The following is a 20,713-nucleotide window of genomic DNA, read 5'->3' on the forward strand; positions in this document are numbered from 1 at the left end:
ATTACTTCATCAACTTAGTGCACTGGAGACTTAAACGGAAAAGTTTTGCCTTTTCTTTATGATGTAAGATTCTATAATGACAATGTAGTAACTGTTTGGCAATTTCATCTCCTTTAGGCTTTTTCCATTTGCAACAAATCAAACGTATGGAGTGATCTATATTCAGTTACCTGGGTATCATCAATGAAAGACAGAATTTACTTTTGTTTGTTTGCTTGTTTCTGCACATATATAGTGTGCAGATGACAGTCAAAGTTGTTCTCTGCCCTGATATGTTTCATCTGGATTACATTTATGGAATTTAGATCACTTCTTTCAAATACACACTACAGAAGTTAGCATAGTCCTTATGGCTCTCCCTAACTTTTAGAGAGAAATTACATAAATGGATGTGATGTGGGTCATGGAGTTTTGCCAAACAAATCAACAAAGCTGCAAGAATTGCCCGGTGCCAGTCAGGGTAAGGAACACTACCTATACCTGTGATAAACAGAGCATGCAATGACCAGCATAAACTGGTCATTGCATGATATATTAGCAAATTATGGGTTCTAACTTTTTATTAGAGTGTATAAAAAATGTGCATTTCACTTCATTTTTCCTTATAATATGAGACTAAGCTGATAAAAATTCCAGAATGGATAAAGAATTGGTTTGTTGAGATTGGCAGCAGTAAGGAACTGGAAAGTTTACATTAATTTTCTTTTTCCCTTCTTTTCTGTTTTTTTTTTTAAGAGGCACACACAAATAACCCGACTAAATTACACCATGCCCTTTATACCTACTGTGTGCTTTTACAAGTACCTCTCCCAGAAACAGCTAGTCTTGGCTGCACTAGCAAATCCTTCTATGTGTTAGTTACAATCAGGAAAAATTTCAACACAAAAGTTAGTAGTCCTAACAGAAGTTTAGATTTCATCATAAATTTGAATTTCTGTCCAAGTTCATGGTGTAGAAACATACCACAGATAAACATGCAGAGATACAAAACTCTGTCCTGAAGGCCTGGCAAAATTTCTTTCTGGACCAATAATATTTCCTTTTAATCTTCTTGGCCCTCGGAGGCCTACTCAATTGCAGTTCAGTGTGCTCCAACAAACTTTTTCTGGGGAGGTGGTTTTGGAGGAATTACTTTCACTGAAACACCTGAAAATCTTATCACAGTTATAAGCCACTATTAACAAGAAACACATCTTATGATAGTTCCAGTAAGAAATGGAGTACCATTACCCCATGTGCTTGTGTTTACCTCCAGGCATGGATCTCACACATTGCCTAGCAAGCAAATACTAAATTATTGCATTTTCATGGACTAAACAAAATAACATCAACTATACCTATTTGCAAACAAGTTGCAATCACACCCCAGTAGCCTCTGATAGCCCAGTCATGAAAAATCAAGTTACTGATGTTTGATGGATTATAGAAAATGTGTTTTATACCTACAGAATAAGTCCAAAGTACTGCATAAACTAAGACAGAAAAATTCCTTGGGCACGATGAGGCAAATTAAAACTGGAGAAAAAGGAGAACTTTATTTTATTAGCTTAAGAGAACACCTTTATGGCTAGATACTGAAAGCATTGTGCTGGTTCCTAATTATTCAGACACATATTTCTCTGAATAAAGTCCTCAGGAATTGTCTGGTCAAGGCTACACATTTAGTTCTTAAATTTTCACCATTTGTCCATAAAGTGCCTGTTCACTTTCCATGTTCAGTGTGTCCTACACAGCATGAAGAAGTGGTGTAAATGCAGCCCAGTCCAGCATGGAATGCACTGAACAGCTACTTTTGTTATCATCTGAGGAAAAGACAGATTTTGGTGGGGTTGGGTAGGAACAGGGCCCCTGCTCATAAACCAGAAAAACAAAGAAGTGGTGTTAAGCAGAGCTAATACTTATCTACCTAATTCACTTTCATGATGAGAAACATGGCTCCACTTCAGTCCTAAAGAGTAACTGGTGGACTTAACAGCACACATACAACTGCACTGAAGTTATCCTAAATGGCAAAATACAGGTTTCCACGTGGATGCTTAGATCCTTCCCCACTGTTTGCTGGAGTGGAGCCTGGCAGGCTGAAGTGTCTCTCAGGTCCATATTGAAGCTGCTATGGTGCAGCTAGGGAAGCTGGAAACTCTGATAGTGCACAGACCTCCCTCAAGGAGTCTGCCTGCCTCCATCACGCACCACAAAAAGCACATCTTTTCCCAAGAGCTGAGGCTGCTGACAAGCTCATGAAGGAAGTTTACTATCTTACTGACTTGAGTTCTTTGTTGGATACTGGATCAAGAAGACAGAATAAAAAAGATAATACTCCGAGCCTAGAAAACAGAATACCTTGTTCACCCAACAGTCAATCAGATTATAGATGGTATTATCTGATCACATCAGATGGAGTGAGAAATGTTTCTTTTTAAGTCCAATAGTGAGTGGTAACATACTTGAGAGTGTACCCAGTGTGACTGATCCTAATTACTGTGCTCTAAACATACACAGACTAAGTTAGCCACATATACTGAAACAGTAAATTCCCTTTAAAAGGCAGTCAGAATTATTCTTTTCAAAGACATAAAACACGAGATTTTTTAAGCAGCACAGAAATCCCATAAAGCTAACAGGAGTACTATCTCAATGATTCTGAATTTACTACAATGGAAAAAAAATAGGCAAGAGGATGCCATGACATTCCGTCCTTCTGTTGTTACTCTCTTTCTGATAGAAACTTGGCACACCATTTCTGATGCAACTGCAATAAACTCAATTTTTCTTTTTTTTTTTTTTTTTCTTTTTTTTTTGCGTGTGTCTGTGAAGGAGCATAAAAATTCTTTTACCTCAGTTGCTCAAATTTTTGGTTATGATTCAAGCATCTCAAAATATTGAAAATAATTGCAACATTATGTGCTGCCAGCATTTGCAGTACAAAACTCTGTGTCTTTCTCACACTTTATTTAAAAAAGAACATTTTGCACCTCAATAGCTAGTTGTGGTTTTGAATCATAAAGCACTAAGGGTTTTGATCTGTTCTGCTTCCCACCCCTTCAGTCTCATTCTTCTTGTGGCTTAGAACAAAATATTAATGTGACTCATCTGTCATAAGTAATTTTCATATCCTCTACCTTCTATTTTGTGTGTGATTAGACAAATGCTGTAGTTATGTAAAATTATTTGTGGGGTTTTTTTATAATGGAAGATATGAATCACAGGTACTTTAGGCAAAAAAGAAAACAATGTCAGGAGAAAAGTGAATTATAAATGAAAGCAACTTGTATATATTATAATTAATAAATACTTTAAAACATGCTATTTCAATTTGCTATTTCTTAGTATTAAATATTACAGCTGTCATCTCTGGAACTTCCTGTAAAAGGAAGTAATAAATGAGAACAAAACCCTGAGTTTATGGACTGTCTTACCCAAAGCGAGTCCAAACTTTGATACCAAAACATTTGCAAGGACACTAATTATACTTGGAAAGCTGGAATTCAAAATTGTAAATATCAGTTCCAGAGTATTAATGTTTTCTGGTACAGTTAAGAAAATCCTATGTAGTATGCATGCTACTTTCAAAAAAGGCAATTATGTGTATATACTCCCATAACTTTTCTCCAGAGCAACCTTCTATCTCACAGTAGTACTTTCTCACAAAAAAACCCTTAAAAATTCCCTAGAAAACAGAACAATCAATCAGTACAGAAGTGATTTTGCTACAGAGGCATTTCCAACACTTGACCAGATTCTTCTTTCCTCCCTCAAATAGCAGACTGAAATATTTTACTAAGTGGATCCAGTTCAGTGCAAGCTTCATTCCACGAAAGTCATTTGCACTTGGGCTTAATACTGAATCAGCAGGACTTAAATGCCTGCTTAAAATAGAAGTTTTATTTCTGTGACTACTTAAATTAACTAGGGATCATGCTGTTTCTGTGCTAAGAGAGAGAATACAGTGATTTTGTGATTTTCTACCTTTCTGCTTTTGTCTTTCTGCATTTGAATTACAAACAGAAAATGTTGTTTTCCACAATTAACACCTGTAAGTAGCAGAGTGGAAAGGAGACAAGACTGCAAGCCACCTCACTACCTTTGAAGTTTAGTACACAGAATTGTACTAATCGTACTAACTGAAGATTAGTACACAGAAAATAAGTTCTCTCCTCTCTTTTCAGATACAATTTTGCACAAAATTATTCTTAAAAGCAGAGCAATGAAATAAAACACTATCAGTCAGGAAATTCAATGCTTAAATGTTCTCTTAGGAATGATTTCTCTCATTCTCCTCTCTCTCATATTCCCTTCCTCCCTTCTTTCTCAGGATTTATTTTCTCCATAGCAAAGAAAGACTTGTTGCTTCAAGTTGCTCCCTTCATGGCTTGTACTTGGGATTTCTCCCAGTAGTCCTAATCTATATATCAGGATCTGCACGTGACTGAAACAACATAGGGAAGACAGCAATTGTATCAGTAGGAAATCTTTCAAGATTTAATTTTTTCAAGTTAAAAGAAATTATCTCACGGTGCCCCCGACGAAGGAAAATGATTGAGATCTGACTAAATGGCTTTGGGATGCTGAATGCTCGCTTTATTAAAACTATATTATATTACATTATACTATATTAAAGAGATATATAATATACTACATCGTACGTACTTCTAACTTCCAACTTCTCTCCTAACTGAAAAACTCGTGACTCTCTGCCCGAGAGTCCCAACCCACACACATGGATCCAACTGGTCACCCCGGGTAAACAATCTCCAGAATACATTCCACATGGGCAAAAACACAGGAGCAGCAAATGAGATGAGAATTGTTTTAAACTCTGTGCTTCTCCAGGAAAAAACCTGAGAGAGAGAATTATGTCTCTCTCTGTTCAGAGATTGTGAATGCCACCTCTCACCATTACAGGTTATCAGTTCTGAAAGTAGTGAAGCAGAGGAATGCACATCAAGTGATTGGTCTCAGAACACAAAGAGCTGGGGGGAAAAAAAAATTAATGTAAAATAAAGCATCTCAAAGCAGCCAGGAGCTCTCCTAAGAATCTGTGGGAGCCTATTGAGTGATCTACTGGAACTGGAATTTATCTTTTTATTTGTTACACTGTGTAGCAAAACCAAACTCCCAGCTGAGGGCATCCTTGGAGCAGACAAGGCAGGCAGGGGTAGCAGAGGTGGTGTGGGATGGTGAAAGATGTGAGAGTGAAAGTTGGGGATTGAGTGGCCTCTGTGTGAGGAAGTTTAAAGAAGACAGGGCATTTTTTCTGCTCATGAAGCTGCTTCTCCTCCTTGTGACCCCTTCTTTTCCTTCAATTCTTTCCTCCTTGGAGGGAAGACACCCAGAGACCTTCCCTTTACTTCCATTGTTTCCAACATCACCATATATACATTTTTCTGTTCTTTACTGATTGTCAAGGAGGGCTCAGTCCTGTTTTGGAAGGGTGGGAACTAGGCCAGGACCAGGGCAGAAAGGCAGAGAAATCCTACTGCAGATAAAAGGACAGATATGACTGCTGCTGCTGTACTGGGGCCCACTGCTATGCACTGGCACTTCTTTACCCTTTCCCTAATCCCACAAAGGTAGTAACCCCAACATGGATGGTACAAAGAGGAGGGAAGAATGAGCTGTTTGGCTGAAATGCCTAATCCCTCTCTCCTCAGTCACAGGCAAAGGAGCTGCCATCCCCTTCAGTCTGGCAGGTTTCCATTTTGCTAAGTGTACAAAGCTACTTCTGACTTGGTGACTTTCCCTCATTCACTCAAGAAGCTGAGCCAAAGCCCCAACCTTAAATACCTGCAAGTTGCAGAGAAGTTTGTATCCCAAGCTGAACTGCAGAGCACAGAGGTGTCTCTAAAAGTTCTGATAGGGTGTAGATGTGTTCTGAATTACTGCCTCATCCTTTGAAGCAGAAGGCCTGTTTGGCAGGATAAACAAGAACCTACTCTTCAGAAAACTAGGAAGCAAATGACAACAAAAGTTCTGCATAACACATTGGCAGTTTCTGCTGCCAATGATTAATCTTCAGGCTTTGGAGTCGTTCCAGAAAGGTGGCAAATACACATTTCCTTGTACAGCTCCAATGAACTGGATGAAATAAATTACAAATAATCCAAGCTACTCAGGCATCATCTCCTATTGGTTCCCCAGGTGATCACATATCTCCTAAACTGCACTCCAAACTCATCAGGAATCTGCTTGCAAGAGAGGGGCGGAGTCAGGAGAAAATCAACACAGATTATCTGTAAAAGTAAGGGTCAATTGGAGACCAGATTGGTATTGCCAGAAAACCTAGCCTGCTATCATTAAAGAGATTTTTTTAAAATAAATTTTACACTAGAGACCAGAAAACTTTGTCATGATTAATCAAGAGATTTTTTTAAAATAAATTTTACACTAGAGACCAGAAAACTTTGTCATGATTAATCTAATCCATAGTCTAAGACAAAAGGCCTGAAAAGCAGCCAGTTTCTATCTGAAAGGGGTTTGGGCTTTGAGAGGAAGGTGCCTACCTGACTTCTATGATGCAGCAGCTCTCAGAGCCTGTGCTGTGACTAGGTGGGCAGCTGAAATCAACTGAAGGGAGAAACAGATTCCAGCCAGCAGTCAGAAAATCAGGGGCTGGGTGGAAATCAATGTACTATGGAGGTACTGGGGCTAATGTCTGGAGATCTCCCTTCTGGCAGAAAACTCATGGCTCTAGAAAATTCAAGTCTGTTTTGTTAAAATGCATTGTTCTGAGAATAATTACACTAGTTCTTTTGTTAGATTTGAGAGACCTTACAATAGCCCTGCTGTGGCATTCAGATGAAACAGGGTAGTGGGCACATTTCAAACAGACTTGAATAAATCTGAGATAAAACAGTCAGGCAGGTTTCCTTGGGAACTCAGTACTCTTTCCTTTTCAAATGTTTCCTGCCTCTTAAAGTTTGCATGGTCTCTTGGTGGCCAGGCCACCCAGGGCAGAGCTGCCTGGGGTCCACTGGGTGCTGGGGTACAGAGCACTGCTGCAGCACAGCCTTGAAGAGGTCAGGAGTTAGTGTTCTTGAATTTGCATTTTCCCCTGCCTGACAAAATGCTTAAAGTAAATGGAGAGATACCTTTGGGTGTGTTTGGCTCCTTGGAGTTACTCTGATTGGTGGGAAACCACTGGCTGTGGAGAGCAAAAACATAGGCAAGGAAGCTCTAGGCCAAATACCTCAATTTTCAACCACAAAGCAAATCAGTACATGAAGAGCGATCACCCTGATTTTCCATGAGCTGGATTGCCCATGGCTCCCTGTGGGACAGATGCTGAGCAGTGCATGGTGAGCAGCTGAGGGAAGGGGCTATGCATAGAGGTGCAGGGCCCTCCCCAGCTCTGATCCAGCACAGCACTCAAGGATGTGCTCATTCCAGCTGCACATTCATCCAGAATTGTCCATTCACAACTGAACCCTAAACAGCTTGATGGCAGCTGAACCCAGAAAATCACAGAGATTCTTCCCAGTCATGTCAATGGGATTTGTGTCAGGCAAAGCACATAGGACTTGGTAGCAGCCGTGTGAGAATAATCAGAATATAAAACAGAAAAGCAGATTTTATTTTGTATAGAACACTAGCATTGTCTGTGGCTCCCCTTGTTAGTATCCTCACATTATGAGTGCAGCAATGCTTGGGACTTTGGTAGTTTCCAAGCACAACGCCTCTTGGGAACTAAAGATTTTATTAACGCATTGCATGAAAGGGTTTATATGTACATTTTCATGGGCATGACACACATGGGGAAATATAAGATTAGGTAAATTTTTTTCATCTGTATTTCAGACTGATAATTTTATACCTTGTAATCTGAAACAGTTATGCAGTGTCTCTGTAGAAGGGTGGAAACAAGGCTCAAGGCACTTTTGAAATCCAAACCCATAATTTGATTTACAGCATAATTATTAAAGGATTGACAAAAAAAAACCACCGAACACTAGGATTTTTGGTCCATATTCAAACTTCTACATCAGTTTTCACAATCACTAAATAACTAAAAAGGCTACTCAGAGTGAATGATTTGCCAGGTTTTCATACTTCTGAACAGTAGACCTTGAATAAGAAGCGGGAATAGGGAATTAAAAGACTAGGTTAAGCCACTATGTTTGAAAATTTTGACTAATGGTTCTTAATGTTTCTGGGGAGCTAAAAAAAGGATATTATGCTCACACATTTCTTAATAGCTTTCTTTTCCCCCTAGGACCAACCTAAAATCAGCAAAGTAACACCGGGCCTAACACAATCAGGAAATCTGCGTCTCTTAGAGTGAAAAGCAGCCAACCTGTCTGTCTTCTGCCCTGTCCCAAAACCTCAATGTAAGTAGTTAGCTTTTGTAACGTAAGCTTTGCAATCCTAAGAGAGTTCTATGTAATGCCAAAAACAAAGCACAATGGCTTAAAACTGAAGTTGTCTTAAAGCCATTATCTACACAGGATTTAGTAAGTTCTTCAAGTGTTTGCTATATACCAAAGCTTTTGAATTTTGACTGGAAAATTATAGGGTACATAAATTTTGGTGATCATCCTCAGCAACACTTTTTATCATAGATAAAGAAATCTACCCTTTCAGTCATTCTCCATTTTTTGATAGGAGAGAACATATATGGCATTTGGCATATTTGTGTTCCTGTAAAGAAGATTGGTTTTATCCTGGAACTAGAGTGGATAAAACAAAAGCACATCACATGCTGTTGATGTGCTTTTGTTCCCCAAAATGCCTATGTAGATGTGTCCACTTCCAGATGTATGTACATGCTAAAATAAACAGCAGTAACATTCATTGAGAAATCCATACTTAATACGATGTTTAATTTAGCTCACTAATGGGAAGAATATGTTAAGCATCATTCCAAGCCTTAATGGAAAACTTTCTGACAACGAGACATTAGCTCATACTGTCCACAGTCATCTTATGCCCTTGAGTATTGTTTGTTATCACGTGTGACTTTTGGAAGAAAAAACGCATTATTGCTTAACAAGTTGCATTGCAGTAGTGTCCTGCACTGTTTTGGTTTCTAGAAAGCTAATGAATTGAAAGAATCCATATGGTAAGAATTCATCATGGAAATCCCTCTGACTTTCCAGACATCTTTTAAGGAGGATGACTGCCACATTCAGTACCGTTTCTCACTTGCAGAGAAGTCACACGTGATTTGTCTGAGATGAAAAACCAACAGGGTCACACAAACATGGAAACCCCCTGGGGAGCTCTGAACTATGAACCCAGTGGGGTGGACTGGTGCAGTGATAGGATTTTACGGTATCTGGCCACTCCATGGCTGGAGCTGTCCCTGGTAATTGTGTTTACCCAGCATCAGTAGCTGTGACCTACCCTACATCAGGGGCTAGAAAAGTCTAACAAGAGAAAAAAGAAGGAACAAAAAGAGGAAAAAAAAATGCTCAAGACTCTAGCCCACAAACAGAGACTAAAACACCTCTCCAAGAGCTGTTTACATTCTCCAAGAGCATCCATAAAGTTTTAATGCCCATCCACTTAAGAAAATACCCATCCAATAATGTCAGTGGACTCTGATAATTCAGCTGTAAAGTTTCTGTAGCAGTTGATGAAAAGACTGTATAACAACTCTGTTCAGTTCATTAGTAATTTCTTCAAACCTTTCAATAAATATCTTCTGGTGTTACATAATATATATCACTTTTTAAAAGTATTGAGTTTTCAGTGTTTTAGAGTCCTTTATTACACAGGTGAAACAGTAATATAAGCTATTAAATATAGCAGCTAGACAGAAAAAAGCAACAGTTAAGCTAAGCATTACAAATTAGCACCCACTACTTTTCATGAGTGGCAAAATTACTTTGAGAAAAAAAAAAACCATCCTCAACAATTCACAGATATCAGGGAACAGAGAATTAAGGGGAAAACAAAAAGAGATTGAAAGTTCTGGAAAATATTGTTATTTCCTTTTTTTCTTCTAATCTGTTCCAGTGAATGGAGAAGAATTCCAGCATAACATTCAGATCTGGATAGAAATATACCTCTAAGGAAAAGGAAACAAAGCCCTCTATCTGTAGCAAGAATACAGAAAATTTTCAGACTTGAGCATCAACTGGCAGATAGACCTGAAAGGCATTTGGGTCAAATAGAAGCCCTGAGCTGCTACCAAAATCAACAGTCTAATTGTCTCAGCTGAAACTGGGGCTTAGCTGTTGGGTTTCCTGTAACTGAATCTTGCCACAAACAGCTCTGTGAACTTTTTCCTCCAATAATAAAATAAAATACAGCAAAATTAGGATAAATACAAGAGACAATGAAGATGAGTAGTTCCCAACATAAGGAGGGGAGTAGATGTTAGAGAAAACTCATGAAGGTATCAAAATAGTTCTTGTCAGTTCTAAATGGTTGACATGACATTTCTTTAAAAATAAACAATAAAACATCTGAAAGTAATTGCTAGACTAAGGGATTTATTTTATTTAAGTAATAAGGTATTTTAAAAATGTACTTAGAATGTCTAGCTCGCTTCAAATTGCTTTGGTTTTCTACACAATGTCGTGGTAGTCACTACCCACCCAAAAGTGGTATTTTTATAATACTTTAAAATTGAAAAACAACAATTGAAACAAAGAAAGCAAAAACTATTCAGAAACATTACCAGAATGCACAGCTTGACTTCAGACACTTTCTAATCTGATCAGGAAGCAAAAATTAAAAAAAAAAACCTGTTCTGAATTCAGAGGCACTGAGTCAAGTGATACGTTAAACAATTTTATGTGGATTTACTGAGGTCGTACCTCAAAATCCAAAGCAAACCTAAGCGACTGAAAGTAATGTTTCAGTTTATACAGTCTGATATTTTTTGTCAATCCCTTTTACTGTTGAACTGCCTTTTAGGCCTCTCAGTGTATAAACCTCTTGAACATAGCCTTCTCCTCTGTCCACAGTTTCCTCCTCATTTTCTCATGCTTTATGTATCTCCATTCAGTCCCTGCTTATCTGATAGTAGGGGTTAGTTTACTGGTCTGCCTTTTCCCTGTCTGACTTGGGGAGCTGGAAATACTGGAAGATCTTAGTGGAACCTAAACCTCAAATTACTCAAGTATTTATGGAAATGTTACCTTACATTTCCAGGACAATTTATTTTAAAAAGGAGTCAGTTGTTGGACTCCTTCACTCACTCATTAAAACCTAGCTTCAGACTCCTCACAGCAGCTTTGGATGGGAGGAAATTAAAGGAGAATTACAAAAGAAAAATCTTTTTCAAACATAGCAGTATTATTCAATAGCTTAGAAATTTACTTCTCCTATTGGTGAATGTGGTTTCTTTGACTAATCCAAGCATTATTGTGAATAAATCTAGTGGTTGCTTTGGTCTGTGTTTTGAAGAAAAGGGGCTTGTTTAGGGCTTTAGTAGTGATAATTGACACAAAAAGCTCCAGTACAGAAGAACACATAAAAAGAACAGGATGAACTTGCCTCCATGAATTATTAGAATTGGGGGCGTTGTACAGAAACCTCCTGCTTGCTGTTAGTAACCATGATGACAAGTTTATGATCCCAGCCTGTACAGAGCAGAGAAGCTGCTGCTCACTAAATTCTCTGCTTCCAAGCCCCCCTATGCCCTAGACCAACTCACATGAAAAGAACTTGAAGGCAGTAGGCAGCAGATTTTTATTCTGGTAACAGGAAGTTTGTGGAAGACTGAAACAATGTGCCACTCTGATTTGGGAAACAGTTATACCAAACAATAAATGTTCTTATGGGTTTTGCATTATGCATAAATCCTCCTGTTTATATGCTAAAGCATATGGTTTATAAACATCTAGCTCATTAACAGTCACATATAGAGCATACAACTGCCATCCTTACTTTGCCAATGTTTTCCACACATTTTCCATAGTTTTCACATTCAGAGAAAAGTAACGCTAAGTGAAGTCTTCTTTCAAAAGCCTCACTAACATAATGTACCAATGAAATGATTCCTTGTGAACTAAGTTTCTTTTGGAAACACCAATGTATTTTCTATGCAGAAGTCTCTAAGGAAATAGCTCATTTTAAGACAGTTTTCTAGACCATAAAGAGTTCAGACTCTATTAATGCCTTTGCCTTGTAAAATTCAATGAATGCTACCACAGTGTGAAATGAAATTTGAAATACAGTCAGAATAATTGCCCATCTAATACTAAGAGTTCAGCTAAAACATTTGTTATATAATTCAACCTTATATTTAGTTTCAAAGGAATTTTATGTAGCTGTCTGGTTTATTTAAATAACTGATTAGCCTGTCCTGTTTTAATTGGCAAAGTTATGCAAATAGCAACGAATATTACAGGTCACAGTAGTCTTCCATAGGAACAAAAGTGGTTGATGTCTAAAGACACCTCTGGAAGTCACCTTGTCCAATCCCCTTGCTCAGGCAGGGACACCTAGACTGGTTGCCCAGTCCAGACCATGTCCAGAAAACTTTTGAATTATTTCCCACAATGAGACTCCACAACCTCCCTGACAACCGATGCCAGTGTTCAGTCACCCTCAGTTTTCTACTCCCTCTACTCACTCTCACAATTTCTACTTTATACACCTGAAATCTCTGCACTTATTCTGTGTAACAGTCTAGCTCCTCATTTACAAGGTTGGATGAATGTTGAAGAAAAGGCTGAAATCCGGGATATTTCATTTAAGAAGGTTATGCAGTTCTTTGCTCAATATATTTTGGACCATTTAGTCAGCAGTCACCTGTGTGTTCCTGTGTTAATGGAAGATGATGTAAATGGAGTCAGCTGTGCAGAAGCAAGGATTTGCGACACAACTTGGGAATGTGAGCTACGCCAGCTGATGGCAAAGCTAAGACTTTCTATAGAATATTTTCTGCTTTGGGTGCAAACAGCCTATTTCATGCTACTATGCTTGCATTACAGCCATTTTTAAGCAATCCACAGAATGGAGACTAAGTATTTTGAATGTGTAAAAAGTCTGGTATGTGCTTAGGTCCCCCCTCCTGTGCAGTGTTTGTGACGCTATCCCTTTATAAATGACAAACTGAAAAGACAAAGAAAAGGCAACAGCTTTAGCCTCTCCTGACAGTGTAAATAGAAATTTGAGTTTAGCAGATGAAGTTCACAGTTTGCAGTGAAAGGTCATAAGGATTTGAAGCATTTTTGATATTTTGTCTCTGCTGTCTGCTTAATATCAAGCAAATAAAAAAGCCCTGATAGACAGCTTCCAATTCTGTATACTTGGCTTTCCTGCTCAGCCTGAAGGAATACACAAAGTTCTGTCTTTGGCATTCTACAAGTACTTTAGGACACACCATCCTAACAAAGCTTTAACACGTACTCAGTCCCAACTTTTGATGTGACGTTTGGTAAGCTAAAAGGTTTACCCAGCTCAGGTAAGCCCAGTGGTCTGCAGTTTTTCTGCTAAAAAATTAGCATGATGAGGAAGAGTTATATAATATGTTAACTCTCAACAAGATATGTTTGTTTTTTCCCAACCATTGTACACATAAAATACATCAAAGACTTACATGAGAAATCTCCTGCAATCTGCAGTTGAACCAAATGAGTCTTGGAGGAGTCTGACTTTTTATTGTTATATTATCATTTTTGACTGCAGTGAGTTCATTCCCTCTTCTGGATATTATTAACATCTCTTCTAGGAAAGTTTTAGCTCTGGCCTCGAAAACACTGACAATGACATTTTTATTTCCCAAACTCAATTAAATATATACCAAGTAGAAATTGTTTTCCTGGAGGTATGTAACCTCAGAAATCTGAAGAAGAGTTATATTACTATGTATCTCAGATATGACTGCAACCACTGCTTTTTGTGAAATCAGTACTTGCTGTATTCAGGAAAATGAATGTGGAAAATGGAAATGCTGTGGCAATGAAAAAAAAAAAACAAATTTCTGTATTAATCTTGTCTTTGGATGCATCTCTCCTGGACTCAGAATATTCAAAGATATCTTAGGAGTGTGATTGGGATTAAACAGTAAAAATAGGACAGAGGGTAAGAGGAGATATGAGGAGATTTTTGTGCACACTGTGAGTGCCAAACACCCAAGCCCACTTTGAGTCTACAGGTGCTGAACTTGCCTGGTGGGATTTTCCCTGTTCCTCCCACAGGCATACTTGACAATGTCATGAGGGATCTATTTCCAATCTCAGATGCTGACATACTTTGCACACCTTCAGGCTCGGGCAGAATATTCATTCCAGCAACTTATTCTTTCATATCCTTCTTGAGACAATTATTTTTATACCTTGAGATATGAATTTCTTTACGGTACCTAAAACCTGATGTCCTTTGTACCTAGCTCAGGAGTTTCATTACCCACACGAGTAACAGTGGTTGTGAAAGCTGAAGATTTAAGGTCTTGCCAGACAGTCCTCCTTTGACTTCCCTCTCCTTTTTATTTCCTCTCCCCTCTCACTTTTTACCTAGATATGGACAATTTTTCTCTGAGACTCAGTAGTGCTGAATGGAACAGAAAAGACACCTGAATATAGGTGTTTCCTCCTCCTACCATGGCCAGATGTGTAATACAAACACCATTTCCCACTGTGATTAAACTCAGCCAGGAATGGATATGGCCCCTAAATGGAAGTTATAATGCATAGGAACTGCAGACACAATCAAACTTTGTTCTCTTTTTCTCCTAAATCTAGAATGCTTAAGATCAAAGGGCTAATGCTTACCATTTTCTACTCACCAGCAGAAAAATCTGCAGATTTTGCTGTGATCAGAGCAAAGCACATTCCAACATGATATATTTCCATGATAGCTAGAAAACAAAGCCTTTTGACAAATGAGAGAGAGTCTAAAAAGTTAAACACAATCTAAAAGACGGGAAGGCAGAAACGACTAAAAGGAAAAGTATTTCTTAATGCGTAGTTTATATATTTGCCTTCACCAATACAAGGAATACAGTGCTTGTAATGAGCTCTCTGTAGCGATCAAAGTACCTGAAAGAAAGGCAGACTCTCCTCGTTCAAAGGCACAGGAAAACACTGTGTCTTAAAATACGATTTTACCTTTACCAGAAAAAAATCTTTCATTTATCACAACACTGTGCATCAGCCAACACGGCCCACAGCACCTATATAAAGGACAGTTATGTGAGCATGTTTTTATTACTTTGCTTTTCTTCTTTTAAAGACAAGAGCGTTAGACCTTTGTCTGTGCTGAGCGGATGGCTCACGCCACCTGCAGGGCAACTTCAGTACCGAGACGTGCCTGCTCCTGAGGAGTGCCCATGAAAACCCAATGCAGTTTCCATCTTTATCAAAAATTGCTCCAACAGACATTTGAACTGGCTGTAGCATCTATAAGAAACATTTGATCTTCAGATGCTACACCATTTGGCATTCAGTGTGCTTGAAAAAAGCACACTGTATTTATATTTTATAAATATACTTTCTAAATATTTTTAAAACCCCATTTTTATCTTGGTTACAGATAAGTTTACAAAGACATCTAATTCTCCTTTGTTATTGCCACAAATTAGTTATGGTGACTGTATCTGGAGTTAGAAAAATTATACAAGATGGGTTTTAAATGCCAAACCCGTTCTGTCAACTAAACACTGCAGTAGGGAGTCTAAAAAACCCCAAAGTTTACAAAGCAGCAATTGCTCATAAGGGCTGATCATCCCTGAACTGCATTGTGCAGTGTTTGCATTAAGCCAAGATGAATCCCAGAGTGCAGCTTTGGTGCTATAGAGGAAAATGTCTTGGTTTATAGCTGTAGAAATAGTATCCTTTCCTTAGGACTAACACTTTTGCCTTTACAGAACAGTGCAAGTACCAGCCTTCCCAGTGCTTTCAGAGGCTCATTTCTATCACCCATTTCAGCTCTCTTTTTGCTCATTAGCACTACCTAGTCCTCAAGTCTTAACAGGTCACCTCCAAAAGCAGGTCGCAGGCTGAGCTGCTGAGCTTGAAGGTGGGGCCACTGATGGTGGTAGGAGTCCTTCTCCCTAGAGCAAAGGGTTAATCCTCTGGGACCAGCACCAGGCTGGCCTGCTTTGCCAAGCTGGGAGAGGGTGGAGGTGGAGGAGCCAGAAACAGCATAGGTGAAGACACAAGGACTGCAGCACTCCTTCCCCACCCAGCCAGAGCACTGGAAACAGCCTGTGGTAGGAGGCCAGTGCATGCCCCAGACATGGCCTCCCTATGCATTTTACCCAAATCATGCCTTGCATTGTCTTGTCTTCCTTCAGCAAACCAAGCTTTTTATGGCATGACAAGGACTTACATGATTAAAACAAAAAACTATTCCAGACCACACTACACTGTTTTCTCTCTCTTAATGTACTAATCAGCAGAAGGTCAGTGTGATTTTTGGTCAGTGCTTCTTTACTCTCTTCACCTCCTACTCCCCAGGACTGCTGCAGTGTCTCAGTGTATACGGTATTGGAAAGTTGGCAGTAACCAGGGCGGCCTTCCTATTTGTCAGGAGATAAATGAGCTACAAACATGAAGCACTGGTTCTGTTCAGCCATGATATCCCAATTTTACACATGGACACTGCCATTGATGCAGTGGAGGATTCTTTTAAATTACACTACTCAGAGATGAACATCAGGGCCTAAACTTTACTCCTCTCTCTACACAAAAGTGTAGAGTTATTGTAAAGTTTCCTTACAGTAAGATGTTCTTGACAAATGTCTTTCAGGAAACAACTCTTTTGCATCTCACAGCCTTGAAGAGAAACTGAAGAAATGTGTCTGCTCATCAAGACTGACTTGTGGTCTCTGTGTGGCTTTATTGGAAGTCAGAGGTTCAGAGACACCTGTAAACAATCACCTGCAGGGACTGTAAACTGTGGGAAACAATACAGTGCATAAAAGAGCTTACTGCCACACTTAGTGCAAATTCATTCGGGAAAAGTGTAAGCCATTAATTCCTTAGTTTTCTTGAGGCAGCATGTTCTCCTAGGAGATGGGAACAGTATTTCACAATTATCATTTTCTAACCCATTTCCCTCCAGCACTGTAGAAGGAAAGAATATCTGATGAGAATAGTAAACATTTATGTGTCTGTTTCACCATTCTGAATCAGAGTACCAGCCCCACATTCACAGATAACAACTCTGGAAGGCTGTGTTGCATCTGCAATAAAAAGCACTGGCTTATCTGCACACTAACATTTCAACTCATTTACAATGTGCACCCTTTGGCAGCACACAGATCAACAAGGTCATAGAAATGTATTTTAAAATGTGGTAAAATTCAAATCGGGATTTTTTTGAGAAGCATCTATGTTAAAATGACAATTACGCTGTTGCATTTCTTCACAAGACAATTCAATTTAGGATTATTATTTTCAGTCAGTGAGGCATCATCACCAAGAGTGGACAAGGCTGAACTATGAGAAAGTTCAAAGCATCTTAGTAATGAGTTTAACATATTTGGAAGCCCTGGATGCTCCTGTGCTTTTTCTTGCACAAACTTTCTGTGCTTGGTCAAAGATCAAACGCTGTTGTGTAGCCAGCACACAAATATGCATGATCACTTTGGTGAAATTATAAAAAAGGCTAACATCTAACTTGTCCATGTCATGTTATTTGGTTAAATAATGATGTAATTAAATGGGTTTTAGTACCAAACCCATATGTATCCATTAACTTTTAAACTTTTTTGTCCCCAATTTACAAAATAATGATTTTGTTAGAGAATAAAATTCAATGAGCTTCACATGTAACTGGTGGAATTCTGCAACTCAATGATTTCTTCATCACAGTGGGAAGAGAAGCTTCAGCACACAGATAATGTAGCAGATTGATTGCAGCAGTGACACTTGGCCTGCAGAGCTCCAAGCAGGCCAATGAGACATAGCCTTTTCCACAGGTATGAAGTGGGTTTGCTGGTGGCATCAGCTAAACCATGATGAAGGATATGAGTAGAACATTTATAGCCCTACTTCCAGCTAAACCAAGAAATCTTTGGAGTATGATTGTTGATTTCATGAGTGTTTAAAGAAAACTTCTGCAGGCAATGGGATGCACATGCATGTTTTCTTAGGAGTTCCTTGTAAAACAATATTCAAGTCTGAACACATGTATTTTTAATGTGAAAGGTTTACATTACAGGTTCTTTCCTCATTCTCCTACTGCCTGTAGGTCTGTACATGAACAGAGACATCCAAAATCTGCATTCATTTAATTAAATGGGATCTTTGTCGCCAGTTGAAAAAAAAAATCAGATATATGAAATAATGTCTGTTCTCATTATATTTCCAGCCCAATTTCCAGGAAGACTTTGGGATAGTTTTGAATAGATGATAAGAATTATAAGAAAAACATTTCCTTAAAAGAACATAATAAAAGGCAAGCAACACTCCCACCTGTCTTCCAACTCTTCCCTCTTTGGAAAATTTTCTTTTAGCTCAGAGGGGCTAGGCTAGTGAAGCTGCTCATCTGGGGCATCCCATTAAATGTCATAACTAGCAAGGTAAGTTGCAGTAAAATAGACTCAGTAACAATCACTGTTGTCCACTTCAAACCAGATACATTAACCACTCTGATAATTTCTACAGCAGAATAGCAATATCAATAAATTAGGTGCATGCAGAAGTTGGGACTCAGTGATATTGGTTTTTCTCCTTATAAATGGAAGTTACCTCCACTGCAGTCAAAATGCTTCTATAACTGAGAACAGAATCTGGGCCTGTAGTGGATACCTGTTTATTTAGCCGCAAAATAGCTGGCCAGGGTTTGGGTATTTTTAAGTTAATACAAACCAGAGTGATTCTAATTTTACTGCCTGAAAATGGTAATTTCATAGATCTAAACTGACGTTTCTTCCTTGCCAAAATATTTTGCACTGGCACTTACTGCTGGAAAGACTAATTTTTTTATCTACTGCCAAGAATTGAGTAAAAGTCAGCCAAATTATTCAGTTCTTAATTGAGCAAAATACTTATTGTAGTTTTGCTTGATTAGGAAAAACAGGCTACAGTCTACTGCATGGTTAACTGTCTGGGTATGTATAAGTTAAAATTAATTTTAAAATATTTAACAACTATAAAGTTTTATACAGGTTACAGTTCTCCTTGAAATTAATGGGGTTATCTACATATGCTAAACTGCCTGTCTGCACAAGTGACCAGTACTGCAGCTCCTGAGTTTCACAAGCTTCTAATGTTGCTAATTGTTACATGGAAGTAATTAATAGAATTACTTGAGAAAAATCTATTCCAGATCACGTAGTGGCCCAAATTACTGAACTCTAGGAAATATATACTTTTTACTTTACAAAATAGATATTCACCAGTATAATCAATGCACAGGAACCAGTGTGATACAACTTTCTCGAAGTTAAAGTCTCTACTGCACGTAGTTTTCCATCACGCCCGTTCAGATTTCTGCATTTTATCTGCGTCACAGATCCTCCCAAGGAGAATTACTAGACCTTCATAGTCAGGAGGTTTCATAAAGTACTAAACTTGAGCAATCATTTTTTGCCTGAGGCAGACAAGGGAAAACTAGCCAGGAAATTCTTCAACAATATTGTGTTAATAATTTTGCGTTTATAAATGAAAAATAAGTAGGTTTGTCTTCTCTTCCATAACAGTTATCACTGGGCTATGAATGCCACAGCAGTGTTGTATGGTCACAAAACACTGATGACTGCAAGTGCGGGAAAACACAAATCTCTCCCCTTCCTCTGGATAACTTGTCATGGCTTAGTCCTCTGAACACAAGCTCATTTGAGGTGTCACATTTAATCAAGATGAGAACTTCATTCCAAGCCAAAGACGTAACAGCATGTAATCTTTATTATAGTACCCAAAAAAAGTATTTAATTTTCAATAGACCACTGTTAAAGAGACTAATTTGGGAAATAAATATTAAGCATAAGATAGGATAAAACAAATGGATAAAACAAGATATAGCTATTAGTCATAGAGAGAAGAGAGAGAAGTAAGAAGGAATTCAGGAAGACAAGAAGCAGGAGTAGAATTTAGCAGCAGTTCTCAAAGGTGATTTATGAGATTTGTACACATATTAAGAGATAATACAGTCTAGAAGCTAAATAAGCAAAAACCCCAAAACTGAAAAAAAATTAAATATATGAAGTTGAGGGTTTTTTGCAATTTCTTAGTTATTTTGATTACTGGTAGTGCCTTTTAGGTTAAAAAGGAGGGTGATAATTTATTTCTATAGATACTATTCAAAATGAATCCATGTAAAGGCAATGACATTGTCATATGGCAGCAGTTTGTACATTCTGCAAACATGGATGCTACACACTCCCAGGGACTATAAAATCTTTTAGATTTTTAACCAGTACAATCACTGCTGATTTATTATTAAAGCTTAAATCAGTGTTAATGGAAGAAATTGGATTACCTCCTGGTTCCAAGCAGAGAGCTGTTAAATCTCTGGTATCTCAGTTAATTTCCTCACACATTCCCCTCCATTCCAGCTCTCCTCCAGGTGTTTCTTCCTTTGCCTGCCATGAAACTGCTGTGCTTTTTCCCTCAGTGTGAAACAGTTATGACAGCACAAGCTACCCATATAGATGCAGAAATACCAGCAAAGCTGATTTGGGGTCTTGATTTTTTAATTTGAATTCTCACTGATTGTTTCATTTGTGTGCAGATGCTCAGGTGTGAGTGCTTGGGCTGTCCCAGCACTCTCCCAGCACCTTGCTCAGAGCTGCTGCTTTGGCTGCTTTTTAGCTACAAGTACCTTGTCATTTAGTGTTGTTTCAGCAGCAAAGTGCTCCTGCTCTAAACAC

General features: G+C 38.4%; 2 protein-coding genes across 4 annotated transcripts in view; one reads left to right on the forward strand and one right to left on the reverse strand.

The window, feature by feature from the left end:
* The window catches only part of ST3GAL6 (ST3 beta-galactoside alpha-2,3-sialyltransferase 6), a 167,180-nt gene that overhangs the window by 81,475 nt on the left and 64,992 nt on the right, over positions 1-20,713 (reverse strand). The gene's annotated exons all lie outside the window — the stretch shown is intronic.
* COL8A1 (collagen type VIII alpha 1 chain) overlaps positions 1-20,713 on the forward strand; it is an 84,993-nt gene that overhangs the window by 45,770 nt on the left and 18,510 nt on the right. For 2 of the 3 annotated variants that reach the window (XM_050976300.1, XM_050976305.1), the window contains one exon: positions 8,210-8,324. The gene's annotated coding sequence lies outside the window, so the exon portion shown is untranslated. Of the gene's footprint in view, positions 1-7,726; positions 8,325-20,713 lie in introns of those variants that run through there. The other variant, XM_050976312.1, reaches the window with a different exon arrangement.

Source organism: Serinus canaria, chromosome 1 (genome assembly GCF_022539315.1).
Source record: "Serinus canaria isolate serCan28SL12 chromosome 1, serCan2020, whole genome shotgun sequence".
Lineage (NCBI taxonomy): Eukaryota > Metazoa > Chordata > Aves > Passeriformes > Fringillidae > Serinus > Serinus canaria.